This window comes from Psammomys obesus, unplaced genomic scaffold, assembly GCF_907164565.1.
Source record: "Psammomys obesus unplaced genomic scaffold, mPsaObe1.curated_primary_1811, whole genome shotgun sequence".
In the NCBI taxonomy this organism is placed as follows: Eukaryota; Metazoa; Chordata; class Mammalia; order Rodentia; family Muridae; genus Psammomys; species Psammomys obesus.
The window spans coordinates 57616-73291 of NW_026591597.1; the positions used below are offsets into that span (position 1 = coordinate 57616).

Here is a 15676-nt window from a genome sequence, read left to right on the forward strand (position 1 = left end):
AAAATAAAATAAAATAAAATAAAATAAAATAAAATAAAATAAAATAAAATAATAAAATAAAAAAATGCTGCTGGGTACTACTGTAAGAAATGGAAAGAAAGAAGTTTCTCTTTGTTTTTAAATTATTACACTCATTTTTGTGTGTGTGTGTGTGTGTGTGTGTGCGCATGTGGGTGGAGGTCAGAGGACAATTTACAGGACTTGTCTCTCGCCTTCCATCATGTGGATCCTGAAGATCGAACCCCAGTCATCAGGCTTGCCCGCCAGCGCTTTCATCCTCTGAGCCGGGGCCCTGTGGGAAGTTATTCTTGACCACAGGTGGAGCACTCAGGAGCAGTCTCAATTAGTGGAAGGGCCCAAGCCCTCCGCGCTCGCTCGCTCGGCCTGCTCCCTTCTTTGGCTGACTTTCCCAGCTGTCACCTGACCTCTGTTAGGTCAGTTAATGCTGGCAGATAATAAGCTCCAAGCGGGCAGGGGTTCTGCTGAACACCTGCGTGCATGCCTGGCTCTGGACAAGATGCTTGGAACAAAACGATAGAGACGTGATGGATAAATGACTACTTGAAAATAATTTGACTACAGGGAAATGCGAACGGAGCCGAAGCTTCCTTCCTGCTGGGGCGGCAGGTGTTGCTGGTGATGGAGGCGGCAGTACCACAGTCGTCCCCCCCTTCTCCACCTCCAGAGTCGGGAGGCTGGATCCTCTAAGGCCAGAAGGTATGGGTCCAGCGCGACCCTGCGTGCAGTGCGTTGCAGGTCAGGGGTGCGCAGGGAACCCCTCGCCGCAGCCATTTCCGGCTCTTTGTGTGACAGCAGCCGCGGCGAAGGGGCTGGGCACCGTGGCCAGGGGAGGAGCCGCCGCGGGCGGAGGGGCGGAACCGCGGGCGGGGCGGGGCGCGGCGCGGCGCGGCGGCCGGCCGGCGCAGCGGCGGAGCTGGGCTGAGCATCCTGCGCCCCGGCGCGGGGGCCTGCGGTAGCCTCGGGCCCCTCCCCTGGACCTGCCATCGAACCAGGTAAGGGGACATCGGGGCTGATGCAGGGACCGAAATGCTGCCAAGGCGGAGGATGCGCTCCTGAGGATGCGCGTGGGGCGGGCGCCACTTCTCGCAGCCCGCTGGGGGCGCTTGGCTCGGCGCCCGAGGCTGCGCGGCCCCGGGTCCCCAGAGGCCCAGCTGCAGGCCCCGCGCTGCCCCTTCTCTTCTCCGCCGCACCGGGCGCCCTGAGCAGGGAGCGTCTCCCAGGAGTCGTGGGTACAGCGCGGAGCTCTGCGCGGCGACCGCAGCAGCAGCAGGTGCGTGGCCTGGGCCGGAGCTGCCCGCCGGAAAGGGAGACGGGGATAGTCTAGCGGACCAGGGACACCTGCAGGGGACACGAGCCCGGCGGGGGCCACATCCCTGCGCCCAGGTACTTAAGATCGCCGGCCGTTTGCAGCCACCGTCATTCCGCCAAAGCCAGCGAGAGCTGCCTGGGCCCGCCTGGTAGGCAATGGGCTACTGGGCGCCCGCGGTGAACCGAAGCCGGGTGGGGCCGGGGCCGCAGTGGCGCGGTTTGGGAGAGAAGGGCTGTGATGAGCCGGGAGGCATGGCTGACCTGCTTCGAAGCGTTCTGGCCTTTGCTAACGCCTCTCTTCTGGTTGGCTCGGGGGGTGGGGGTGGGGGGGAAGGTGGGGTGACGAAATCCTAGCGGACAAGGTTTCCTTCCTATGTAGCTAGCTGCCCACCTGTCTGTTGTGGGAGATGCCCACATCGCCTCCAGGAAGGTAAGCCCTCTTGTGTGCACAGGAAGGGAAAGAGCAGCCTGTGCCTAAAGGGTGGGGGCAGGGAGAATGGGCCAACCGAAGGATGGTTTTCTACCGTGACTGTCCGGGTGCTTTCCAGCCCAGGGAACCTGACTTTGAACTTGGCTTGCCCTATTCCCTAGTGCCCACAGCCCCACAGTTGGGCAGGAAGATTTGGGGGACAGACTGCAGGCTATTGGCTCCTAACCTATCATTTCTACTTCTACCTCTTGCCCCTCCCCTTAGGGCAGGAAGTGACCAGCATTCTCTTGGGCACAGGCCCTGCTAGACCCCATGGCTAGCACTCAGTGCACCCTTCCATGAAGGTAGTTGCCCCTTCCCCGAACCCGCTCTGTGGCCCGACGACCCTCCGTGTAATGCCTCCGTGTAATGCTCTGTGTGTCGCTTCTCTTCTGTCAAACTTGCTTGAGAAAGGAACCAGTGGGTGGTGTTTATCTTGAAGGGCTAAATACAAAAGGTTTTCCCATTGGATGCGGAGCAGGTGCTTCAGAAGTCATGGGATCTAGAAAGGAAGCTGAGGAGAGGAGACATTTTAATAGGAAGCAGAGCTGAAGTCAAAATATTTGGTGCCTCTAATGGTTGGCTTTCAGATGTAAGCTAGATGTGGGAGAGATACTGTCTTCAAAACGACATGGCCAGCAGCTGTCAGATCCATTTTCAGTCAGGGCCGCTTTGGCCTGGTGGACAGGAATACTGTAGGCGTGTGTGTGCTTGTGTGTGTGTGTGTGTGTGTGTGCGCGCGCGCGCGTGTGCTTGTGTGTGTGTATGTGTGTGTGTGTGTACGTGTGCGCACGCGCACACGAGCAGGCGCGTGCTTGATAAGTCAGGGGTCACTCTCACCAGAGGCCTTTGTTGAGCACCAGTCTCCACTTGTCGGGTGTGAAGTTTTCCCATAGAGAGTTCCTCACTGGAGCTAGCCGCCATCTGCCCTGACAGTTATGAAGCCACACACAGCACGCTGCTGCTTACAAAGCCGGTGCCTCTGGTTACTTCTGCTTGCTGAGCCCCAGGCCAGCCGCATTAGCTCACTAAGCTTCTTTATTATATTTCCTGGCCAGTTCTGACTGGTTGTGTAGGAACCTGAGACTGCCTTGTTCCCTCTGTGGTGGAAAATGGAAAGGAAAACGTGATTTAGGCGTTGGGCCAACAGTGGGGTTATACAGCTGTGTGTAGGCTCGGGGACTTTTGCTCAGATCAGATCACAAGGAGAAGTAATTTAACAACTAGTGAAGGGCCCCGATAACACGACATCTACCCTCTGATTATTGTGCCCCTCTCTGTTCAGTGGGCCTCTGAGGCTGTCATTGACCTGAAAGCAAAATTAGGTGATGAATAGGCAACAAGCTAATTAGCATTGGGAACAGAGTTGTGGGGGAAACAGTATAGGGCTCCTGTCCTCACATTTCAGCCTCAGCCTCCATGCTCAAAGAGGCTTCTTTGGGCCGCTGTTAGCCCCAGGGTTCCACCAAGAGCTTCACAAAATGGCCTTTTTATGGCCTCCATGTGGCTACCATAACAATGAGTCTATTTCTTTACTGGCAAGTATTAATTATTCACTTACAGTTGACGAAACCAGACGTCAGTCACCTCATTGGAGCCTTTGTGAGAGGCCTTTGGTCTTGTCAAGTTGAGAAGCAAAGCCATATCTAGGGTCCAGCGAACGGCCTTGCATTTGTAGCTGGAGGTGGTGGCTGGAAAGGAATGGAGGCAGTATGTGCCTTGCAGGCTGTGAAAGGGAGGCCAGCTGTGGTGGGGGAGGGGCTGGTACATCTTTGGATGCTCTTATTAAATGAAGGATGCACGAAAGTGCTGAATAGGGTCTGTGGCGCACAGTTGCTCCTCTATTTATATCTTTGTTGTTGCGATGCATCATTTACAAGATCACCGAGAATCTGGTTCACGGGCACATTCCACTCACAGTCCTCTCTGACCTCTGGACTTCCGGGGCTTACCTGAATCTTGCCTGAATCTTTTTCAAGGGGACTTGGTCTGCCCGATCCATTGCAGTACATATGCCAAAGACATTGGGGAGGCATGTGATCAGAGAAGGTGTTGGCCAGGGCTTCATTCACCTGGCAACTGCTGAAAGTGGATGTGGTAGAACTTGAGTAGGCAGGAGGAAGGGGGTGGGAATGAGTGAGCACAGGTAAGTCTCACGTTGCAGCACACAGAGTCCGGGAAGAACTTCTTCCTCTGTGTGTATTGAGCATTTTGCAACCAACTCAAAATGTCAAGGGCAAGCTTAGTTTTACTTCTGGGACAGACAGAGCAGCACAGTGAACTTGGGAAGTGGGATTTCTCCTTAACTCGCTTTAACATGGCTGCTGCCTTCCTGACTTTAACAATTGAGCAATGGAAAGCGTTCTGCCCAGCCTGTTACCTGTCTGTCACCACCAAATGCCTGGGATGAGATAATGTCTGTGAACCCCCATTTGGAGAAGAAGTCATGGAAAGAGGAAGAGAAAGAGGCTCCTGCGCTTGGCTCTTTTGGATGGGTGCCTCCGTTCCTAAAGGAACTATTTATTAAGTGTGTTTTGAGTGTCAGTTTTAAGAGCTGAATCTGTGGCTTCTCTGTACCAAAAGGAAACTGAAAGGCACTTTGTAGTTCACAGGTTCATAATGTCCTTACCCTGTGAAAGACACTTCAGGATTCACTCAGTGTGGGGGGGATATCTCCCAGGATGCAAAGGTTTGGACAGTGACTTTGTGGCTACGGCCGTTGTATTAAGGACTGTGTGTGTGAGAGAGAGGGGCCTCAAAAGACTTCCATGTAAACCATGCGTCTTAGGTCCTGGCAACAGAGGAGAAATTAACTGAGTGCAAATTCTTGAGAGAAATGGTTTGAGAGGACAGAGTTGAGTGAAGCAGACTTTCTTGAAGGACTCCTTCTGCCTGGGTGGCATTTTGAAAGCCTCCTGTCAGGTCAGTAGCAGTGTGATGACAGGGGAAAGCAAATAGAACCTTCCAGAGGAAGAGACCCAGAGATGACCTCATTAGTGGGGCCGTTAGATTGGATGCTGGCCCCAGTGGCCAGTCTTCTCAGTATAGAATTTCTTGGACTTCAATCCTAAGGTGGAATGGAGGGATTGTCTCTATGATTGATTTCAAGTGAGTTGCTTCTCTTGTTGCTGTCACAAAAGTACCCCACAAAAGCAACTTAAGGAAGAAAGGATTTCTTTTGGCTCACAGTTTAAAGAGGTTCACTCCGTCCTGACAGCAGGAGCGTGAAGCAGCTGGTCACATTATATCCTGAGTCAGGAAGTAGAAAAAGATGAATGCCAGTGCTGTTTGTTTGCTTATTATTGTTGTTGTTATTATTATTCCTTTTTATTTATTCTGTGATCACAGCCCATGGGGTGGTGGACTCACTCAACACTGAGGTAGACTTTCCCTCCTTCGGTAAACTTCTCTGGAATCACTTTCAGAGTTTGAATCCTGTCAGGTTGACAGTGATGATCAACCTTGACAAGATGTGAGGCTTTCCACAGAAAGTAAAGCTGGTGGGCCAGTTAGGAAACTTCTGGAGACTCCCTAAGTTTGAACCAGTCCCCCCGCCCCAGCCTTCCCTGAAGGCACATAAGATTAAGGAACATGCAGAGTAGACCCTCATCACAGAGACCCATTATCTCAGTACTTAGGGTTGAGCAAAGTGTGAATAGTGAGGTAGGAATTAAAATCTGAATGTCCCCCCTCACCCTCTGATTCTGTTACAGCTCCATGTGGGAAAGAGATACGATGACACTTCTTGTAAAGGGCAAAGCGGACTGGAGGATGGGAGAATTTTATCTGCAGAAGTTTTCTTAGATTCTTAAACAAGTAAACAAGTCAGGCTTCTGTAGATACGGTGCCTTGAGGGACCGTGATATAATTTCACATTCCTTTTGTTGTTGTTTCTTTGTGTTTAAACTGGAAGATATGGATTTGGGTCTTTGGCTCAAGCAGTCAACAAATCATTAAACATCGATGAAATATGCAGTGCCGAGGTGCCCCTCCCTCTTTGCTAGTCTGAGGAGTCAAATCCAGAAAAGAAGCCTATTCCCGGCATCGGTGGTAGCCCAAAGAGTTTGTATAAATGTGAAAGCAGTTTGTGGTGGGATGGGAGATAGTGAGTTCTATTCCATGAGTTCTGGGGGAATATGGAAGAGTATGGCTGCTGGGAAAGGGAATGCCCTGTTTATTCTTGCTAGTTTGGTAAACTGGCTTATGTAAAGCCATTCTCCTGCAAGTATACAACATACTTCTAGCATGTTCCTTCCCTAGTCACCATTACCTTCCTCCTCCCCTTCTCCATGTTAGTCCCCTGTGTTCCTCTAGACAGTTTTGCTTCTACTTTCATACCTGTCCATATGAGAGTTTATGCATCTGTATAAACTCTAGGACCCATCAATGAGAGAAGATGTGTGATATTTGTCTTTTCTGAGCCTGACTTAATTCTCTTGAAATAAGAAGCTCCAGTTGCATCCACTCTTCTTCATCATTTTATTTGTATGGCCCAACACTATTCTGTTGCATACAAAAGCAATGTTTTCCTTCTGCATTCAGAATAGGTTGTTCTAGACGTGGGCCTTGACACAGGGTAGGATTTGAGAAGAGGAGGGAGCAAGCCACGGAGCTGTGGCAGTAGTTGGAGCAGAGGCGCACAGCCAGGATGTCCTTGAACAGACTGATGACCCTGTACACTCTGGCCACCGTGGGCAGATGGTCCAAGCTGCGGAAGTGTGGCTTTAAGAATGCTCCTTATATGGAGGTAAATGTCCCAGTTAGAACCAGAAACATTTGCCTACGGGTTGGAAAGGCCCAGGGAGAGAAGATCAAATACAATGATTCTTAACTGGTTGCTTGGGGTTTGCCACTTTCTTTCTTTCCTTTTGAAAGTCCATGTGGTGTTCAATAGTCACATGATTGATAGATCCCATCGCGTCAGGACTGTACTGTGCAGAAAGGACAAACATGTTAGCAGTGCTATGATAGGGACACATTGAAACCTCTCCTCAGGCTTTCTAAAACATAGCTTGTTGGCAGACCTCAGTGATTAAACTGTGAGTTGCAGCAACTTCTACAACACAGACCCTGACATCCTGGTTGAGGCTGCTAGCAGGCCAGCTTATATATATATTTGTGTGTGTGTGTGTGTGTGTGTGTGTGTGTGTGTGTGTGTGTGTGTGGTGTGTGTACAGGCACATAAGCATGTGTGTGTGCAAATGAAGGTTATGGGTTAGCCATGTAACCATCCTCTGGATGTTTTCTACTTTGATTTATTGTTTTTGTTGTTATAATTGTTACTATTATTGTTATTGTTATTAATTCTTTTGGAAATGGTTTCCTGTGGGCCTGGAGCTGGCCAATTAGGCTCAGCAGGCTAACCAGTGAGCTCCCAAGATCCACCTGTCCTCATCTCCCCAGCACCAGTTTAACAAGCAAGCACCCCCAGGCCCAGCTTTTACTTTACTTTACTTTATTTTTTTTTCAAGACAGAGTTTCTTGTGTAGTCTTGGCCATCCTGGACTTACTTTCTAAACCAGGCTGGCCTCGAACTCACAGAGATCCTCCTGGAGTTCAAACTCAGTTCTGAATGCTTGCACAGTAAATTCTTTTCCTACTGAGCTGTCCTCCTGGCTCCAAATCCCAGTCTCCATGCTTCATGGAGACTCTTGCACTTGTAGAGTAAGTGAAAGTGGCTTAGGAGCCTAAGTCAGTCTCAGATGGAGCCATGTTCAGGTCGCAGGTCCACGGTGAGGTAGGAAAGGTCTGTATCCTCTAACCTAGAGACCAACCCTGAAAGTCCCCTCTTTGTTTCCTCAGCAGATGGTTCCTTGAGCCGGAGCTTCTGAAGGCTTGCTCCCCTCTCCACAGACAAGTCTCATTGGCGTTCCTCATGTGGCAGTATGCTTTAATCCCGGGGGGTGGGAGAGTGTCAAAATCAGCGGGGCACCATGAATGGATGACCTCCCCTCTATAAAGGACTAGGGACTGTGGCCCTAGCTTGTGGTATCTGCTTACTTTTGGTTGTCACCAAAAGCCTTCCTCAACCCCACTGACACAGGAAGCAACCGAGAAAAAGCGGCCGATGAAATGGCAAGCCCCTCCGCCCCACCAAGGTCCTTTTTTCCGCTTCCTTGTAGAAAAACAAGCAGGGTAGACCAGCCTGTCTGCAGGTGCTCAAGTGGAGGTTGAAATAGGCTTCTTTGCTCCACCCTCAGGTCCCCTGAGAACAGAGACAGGTGACAAGGCCACTGCTCCCAGGGGCAGGCAGTGAAACACCACTGAACCAGGGTGCTGTGTGCTGGCTAGGTGTCTCAACTGGTCTGTGGGTTGTCCTTCAGAGGAGAATTAAAAATTCCCCTAAAAGCAAGACATGCACATGCTCATGAAAAATAAAATACTGAAAGACGCCTTGTCCAGAACAGCCCTGCAGAGTGGGGCTTCCCCCAAGGGGCTGGTTCCTCAAGCAGCTGCATCTAGTCTCTGAGATGTTCACATGAGTGCTCTGGGCTTATCTCTTTCCTCATCGACTGTCTCCCAGATGCGATGAATGCAGATTAGGCTTTTTTCTATCACGCCGTGTCCTCCAACCCCCATCCCCCAATCTACTGAGATTAATGTTTTACTCTAGATCACACATAAAGCATCTATATTATTAAGGTCTCTCATTGCTGAGGGCGGGAAGGCTAAGGATGGTGTGTTTATTTTCTCATCTGGCGTTTTGTTTCACTGAAAATTAGATTTTTTTTTCCCTTAATGTCAAGCTAAATGTCAGTTGCTTCATCAGACACTGTCTTCCCAGATTGCTGTGTTAGTCCCTAACTAACCAAGTCACCGCATGCAAAAGCCATGTCTGGGCCGCAGTTTCTGAATCCCTAGGAAGGAGAAGGACAAGAGGTTATCCTACAGAGGCAGGCTAACTACTCTCTCTTTTTGTTGTTTATTCTGAACTTCAAAATCAATCCCACACACCCCTTCCCCTGCGCTTTCCTGTCGGCTGAGAAGTCTTTTCTCCAGTGAAGCTGCTGCAGAAGGAGTAGAACGAGAATTCGGGCAACGGGTGTGGTGGTGCGCACCTGTCATTCTAACACCGGGGAACCCAGGCTGGAGACGTGCTGTGAGCTCTGGGCCAGCCTGGGCTACAAAGCGAGACTGTGTCTCAAACAGACAGCAACCAGGCAGGGGAAAGGCCGAACAGCCAGTTTAGGGACTGCTCCATGGGATAGGTGAGGGATGTCTGCTACTCTCTTTATCCCTCCCACTGTCTCCTGCTCCATCTGTCACTCACTGTGTACCCCACTCGTTTATGTTGTACCCATAGGGTCATAAAAATACTAATTTGGGGGCAGGATCAACCTTGTTAAGACATAGTTGGAGTATTTGAAGACTCTTCATTTAAGCCAAACAGTTCCGTAATTTGTAGCAACTAACAAACCTGTGCATCCAAAATCACTGATAATTTTAGGACATGTTTGGCATCCCAAAAAGAGAGCTCATTTCCTCCAAACCCACATCCAGCCCTAGGCAACCACGAGTCCATTTTGTGTCTCCATAGATCTTCTAGACATACTGTATACATGGAATCATACAGTGTGGAGCTCTTTGTTCTTAGCATGATGTTTTCAAGGCTCATGTGTATATCTAGGATACAGCATGTGTCTGGACTAACATCCTTCCTATTGCTGAATAACATGTTATAATTTTATCTCTCGGTCAGTCGATGGACATTTGGAGTGCTCATACCTCTGGAAAGCTGTGTATAATGTTGCCAAGAATGTATGTTTGCCAAGTTTTAGGTTCATTATAGTTTGTACATTTATTATCTATTTATGGGCTGCGCGCGCGCACACACGAGCATGCACCCATGCAATATGTAGCAAGTTTGTGGCCGTCAGAGGACAAGTTGCAGAAGTCATTACTCTCCTTTTACCATGTGGGTCTCAGAGATTAAACCTAGGTCATCCAGTAAACACCTTTACCTGCTCAGCCATTTCACTGGCCCCTTCCTTCCTTCCTTCCTTCCTTCCTTCCTTCCTTCCTTCCTTCCTTCCTTCCTTCCTTCTTTCCTTCCTTCCTTCCTTCCTTCCCTCCCTCCCTCCCTCCCTCCCTCCCTTCCTCCTTCCCTCCCTCCCTCTCTACTTCTTTTATCAGAAGAAGGTGTGATTTTTCTCCACCCAGTGAACAAATTCTAACTCAGTTGTAGCTTTTATTTTATTTTTTTTAAAGATTTATAATTATTTCATGTAGGATGCTCTAGCTGCATGTACACCTGCACGCCAAAAGAGGGCATCAGATCCCACTGTGGATGGCTGTGAGCCACCAAGTGGTTGCTGGGAATTGAACTCAGGACCTCTGGATGAGGAGCCAGTGCTCTTAACCGCTGAGCCATGCTGTTAGCATAGGTGTCTTAACCGCTGAGCCATGCTGTTAGCATAGGTGCTGGGTGTAAATTAGGCACATGCCTCATCTCAGGGAGCCTGGTTTAGAGCAGGGGAGACAACATAGCAAGTCCTTAGTCAGTGTGCAGGTTCAGTGTGGCCCAAAGGTAATGAGGCTAAGGTGGGGATGAGTCCCACTCACAGACAAGGACATCATTCCCTTCCATCTCTCCCAGTTCCAGAATCTTGCTGACAGTGTATGGGTTTCTGTCCTGGGTACCACAATATTAGTGATGCCTCTACCTGATGTGGTGCTAGGTGGAGCTCTTGACCCTGCACTCAGTTGCCCAACTTTCTAGACCTCGTGGCCCCTCTCCCTGTCTTGTGTTGTTCTCTCTCCGTGTCTGTTAGGCTTGCTGCTCTCAGCATATGGGCAGCTCCAAGCCTATGGCTTTATTCTACAGATAGGTGTCCATTCCAGCTTCTTAGACCATGAGTCATAACCCCATAATGGGTCAAGATAATAAATCTGGCTACCATATAAGGTTTCTGAATGTGCTGACAAACCCCAAAATCACGCACAGTAAGTCTGAGGTATTTCTGGGAGCACCCGTGGGTCTTGCATTACGCAACTTCACTGCAGCCTTGGTTAGGGACACACGTGCTCTTTGTACTTCGCATACCATTGCAGTCATTTAAAAAATATCTGTTTCTTGCTGGGCAGTGGTAGCACACACCTTTTTATCCTAGCACTGTGGAGATGGAGGCAGGTGGACATTTGTGAGTTCAAGACCACCCTGGTCTACAGAGTGAATTCCAGGAGAGCCGGGGCTACATATAGAGAAACTTTGTCTCATCTAACTATCTATCTATCTATCTATCTATCTATCTATCTATCTATCTATCTATCTATCATCTATCTGTCTGCCCATCCGTCTGTCCATCCATCCATCCATCTACCCATCTATCTGTCTATCCATCTATCTGTCTATCCATCCATCTATCCATCCATCCATCCATCCATCCATCCATCCATCCACACACACACATACACACATACACACATACACACATACACACACACATATAATTTTATATATACGGGTGTTTTGCTTATATGTATGTCTGTGGACTGTATGCATACAGTGCTCACAGAAGCCAGAAGAGGAGGGTCAGTTCTCCTGGAACTGGAGTTATTGACATTTATGAGCTTCTGGGTGGGTGCTGGGAATCAAACCTGGGTCCTCTGGAAGAGCAGCCAGTGCTCTTAACCACCAAACCATCTCTCCAGCTCCAATTGCAGTGAGTTTATTTTGCCAAGTCTGCAAGTTCTGTATTTGAGGGACGGTGCCTCTGTATGTATGGTGGAAAGTGGATGCGGAATACATGCAAGGTCAACTTTGGGCCTCCACATATATGTTAACACACGCTAAACATAGGAACATGCATGTACCTGTGTACACACACCACACACATTCATTAAGATGCAAATTGCTTTCATATTTGACAAATGGTAGCATCGTATGTATGCCAAGAAATTGTTTGGAAATTAATGCCCTTATGGGTTGTTAGCAGTAAACATTTGATTTGCACACCTGTTTTATACGGCTGTACACTCCCAGAGTCATGTCTGCATTTCCCGGGTTAAAAGAGATCATGGGAGAAAAGGCTTAAGAAGCCTCAATGTAGCTTATCCCCTAAACGCAGCTCCAAGTGGTTCCCATAGCATTGGCAAGCCTGACATTTGTCTACGCAGACTGTCTCTGTACAGCTCTTCATGCCCAGCCCACTGAGTGGAGGTTGCAAGGCCCGTCATGGTACACTCTGGATTCCTGTAAGATGAACATGCATAATTGCTTTCCTGCTCAGCTGCTTCTGAAGCCTGAAGAGGCTCTGCTCCACAGGGCATTGGTCTCTGACATCCTGGAGCTGTACCCTGCCATGGCGACCTTCCATGCCTGCATGGCTTCCTGCCACACTGTGCTACACCCAGGATGGATGGGAAAGCAGGCTGTGCCCTTGGGATTTTGCTTGCTCACTCAAATGCCATCCTATTTTATCTCAATGGGACTATCTCTCTTTTAATTGTTTTGTATTTTAACATGTATCTGCATAATACTTTCTCTGTATATATATGTATGTCTGTGGCCTCTCTTTCTGTCTGTCTCTATCTCTCTGTGTGTGTATCCTCTAGTTAGTTACCTGGACAGATGGGAAAAGTATATCCTAGCCTCTAGATGCTTGTGGATCTCCCAAATGACGTTTCCTAATCTTTTCAACTTGGGAGAGTTTTGGTCCTGGGGAAGGGAAAAACAACCAAACTGGGAGGATGGTGATATGCTTAGCATTTTCCAAAAAGGCACAAAAGTAGGCATGACCTAAAAGAACACGGAACTAGAAAGAAAGATATCCTGTGTACCGGGCCTCTGCCGGTCAGTACCAGGCCTCTGCCAATCACTGGCATGAATGAAAGCATTTATTTCTTAGTAAAGGCGACCTGAGAGAAACATCGGATAGTAGCTGCCCTCCTGGATTTGTGGGGCAGGGGGTGATGGGAAGTGAAGATGAAAGAGCCATACAGAACTGACATCCTAGTGACAATGCTGGCCTTGGTAGAGGGAGTAGGGAAAATGTGGCAGTGTTTATCTACTTGATGGATTACCCAGCATGAACTTCAGTGCCGGGCACTGAGAAGCCATTGCTTTAGTCTGACTGAGCAGCAGGCTGTATTCGCAAACAAGCCAGTTTGTTATTGTTACGTTTTCTGAAAACAGGAGATACTAATGTAGCTGAGTTAGCACAATCAGGAGGACCTTCCCCTCTAACCTTTACAAAAAAAGTAGTCTCCGGGTGAACCAGCCTTGTAAAAACTTCAGTGGTGTGGGTGTGTTACTATGGGCATTGTTAGTTTTTATCAGTTTGACACAAACTAGAGTTACTTTGGAAGAAGGAACATCAGTTGAAGAATTGCCTCCATTAGATAGGCCTGTGAGCATGTCTGTGAGGTATTTTATTAACTGGAAATGATGTAAGAAGGCCCAGCCCACTGTGGGTAGTACCATCCCTAGGCAGGTGGGCCTGGACATTATGAGAAAAGTTCCTGAGCAAGCCAAAAAGCAGCATTCCTTGTGGTCCCTGCTTCCACATTCCTGCTTGGGTGCCTGCCTTGGCTTCTCTCCGTGATGATCTGCAACCTGTAAGCTTAAATGAACTCATTCCTCCCCATGTTGCTTTTGGTCAGAGTGTTTTCATAGCAACAGAAAGCAAACTAGGAGAGTGTATGTGTCTATGCTTCTGTGTCTGAGTTGTGCATGCAAGGAGAGCCATGTGTGCAAGGGAGAACAACTTTGGAGTTGGTTCTCTCCTTTCGCCTGTATGTGTGTTCTAGGAATTGAACCCCGGTCTCTAGGTTTGCACAGCAAATCCTTTGGGCTGAGCCAGGCTTACCACAGCAGTTTGTTGTTGTTGTTGTTTTGTTTATCTGCTCCCACCTTACCCGCTGTGCTGCATCTGTGTAGACTGCTCTCAGTCTGGTTTAGAGAATGGAGGCTGCCGCGACTCGTGAATTGTGACTAAGAGCCCGGGAAGCTGATCATTCGTACTTTTATCTCCTGACACTATTTTCTGAATGCTTAATCTGGGGCAGGCTGCCTTGTTAAGTATTCTACATGCTGTAAAGTTTTAAAATGCTCAGCAGAACAAAGGGGTATATACTTAACCCGTTATAAATATTATAAATGTGTGCTATTATAAATTGTTGAGTCTTTCACAAATAAGGAAACTTGGCGTTCCAAGGGGTTAAATAACATGATTATGGAACAAGGGCTGTTCAGGGTTGAGCAGCAGGTTCAGACCCAGGGCTCAGACCCACTGGCTGCTATTCCACCTTGGTAAAACTGCCTTACTTTCTCATTTCTTAAAAGGATAATAGTGGTGAGACCCTGCTTTAGCTGTGATGGCAAAACCTGCATTTCCAAAGCCAGGTTCTTCAAGCTCCCATCATGCACTGGTGCCAAGACTCACCCCGTCCTGTTGAGGTCTATCAGCCATCTCAGCCTTGCAGGCCTTGCCTCCACTCTTAGAAGCAAATTTCTCATGAACTCAGAGCAGTCAGGCCACAGGCTTTGGGTTGGTTATGGAGATACTGAATTAAACAGACCGTCCTGAATCCTCATGCCGAGAGACCGCAACTGCAGGAGGTAGATCAGGCCTAGAGTGAATGCGAAGATAATTTATTACTCTCTTTTCCGAAATGACAAAGCAGCCGCATGAGCATGGACTGAATGCATGGGATTAGTCTCACGTAGAAGGTTGCGTAACAGGCTGACCTCCCGGGGCCAGAGAAGGCATGCATGCTGGTTTTCGCATACCTCTGTTCATGTTTCCCTCTTTTCTGATTTATGTGGGTTTGGCACTGACTTCCAGCACTTGAATTAAAAAATGTCTGATTTCCGCCTCCCTTAGGCAGCGGATGAGCCACAGAGTCAAGCCGGTGGCAGAAGCTGGATTTCCGAGGAGAAAAGGAAAGCTGTGTTATGTAAACAAGAGACTCTTAATTTGTTGGCTTTATGAGGCAGTCCACTTGCTAATTTTCTTCAGGGAAACTGTGGGGTGCTACTATTTTGAAGGGGAAAACCTTAAGGGTTACTCTGGCAAAAGAACAATTTTTGAAACTTATGCAGTCCTGAAAACCCTAGGTTTTAGGGGAAAGGTGACAGGAGGGATGATGGTAGATATCAATGGGGGTGGGGGGAGTCAGGGAGGAATAGAGAGGGAATTCCCATGAGTACAGGGTGCAAATACCCTGAGCTGGAAGCTCATCCAATTGGATAGAAAAAAAATAGGAGAACTCCCCATACTGGCATCACAGAGCACCAACAGCAAAATTATCTTTAGTGTTAAAAGACAAACTACATGAATCAAGGATCAAACTCAGATCCTCGGGTTTGGCTTCAAGCCCCTTAACCCATTCAGCCCTGTTACCCTTGATTTTGTTTTATTCTCTGCCATCTTGTGTTATTGGGAAGTAAACCTCTATATCACCTTGTTCCTATTTCAGTAGGTATTTCTAGAAAACACTTTTAAAATATAATTTTGACACTGCATGACGACTAAAAAAAGCCGTTTCTCGCTAGTGTGAAGTGTGCACTTGGAATCTGGTTTCCAGTTTGCTTTTCCTAAGTGTTAGAGTTTTGTTCTCAGGGTGATGTGTTCAAAATAGTCCAACCAGAATCCAAACAACACTGTGTCAGAGTACAAGATCTCATAGCTTCCCTGACCCCTGCTGCACTCTTTTGTTCTCCTCTTTCAGCTTGTTTGTTGAAGACGTTGTGACATCCTCCATAATGATTATGTACCTGTGACGTGTTATCATGTGAACTGAAATCAAAAGCTTGAAGAGATTCTAGCATTCATTCCTCTTGGGGCCAGCATTCTTCCCAGGTGGTCCATCAGGCAGTGCATAGTCTACTTGGCTGTTTTCATTTAAGTGTTGCTGGTCCTTTTGCCGTCCCGTGCA

At 48.3% G+C, this 15676-nt stretch overlaps 1 protein-coding gene across 3 annotated transcripts in view; it reads left to right on the forward strand.

Annotated features, from left to right (window-relative positions):
* Positions 1 to 588: 588 nt before the first annotated feature.
* The window catches only part of Cyfip2 (cytoplasmic FMR1 interacting protein 2), a 117143-nt gene continuing 102055 nt past the window's right edge, over positions 589 to 15676 (forward strand). Inside the window, exon 1 of one of the 3 annotated variants that reach the window (XM_055610666.1) lies at positions 589 to 717. The gene's annotated coding sequence lies outside the window, so the exon portion shown is untranslated. Of the gene's footprint in view, positions 718 to 913; positions 1014 to 1197; positions 1292 to 15676 lie in introns of those variants that run through there. The other 2 variants (XM_055610663.1, XM_055610667.1) reach the window with 2 other exon arrangements.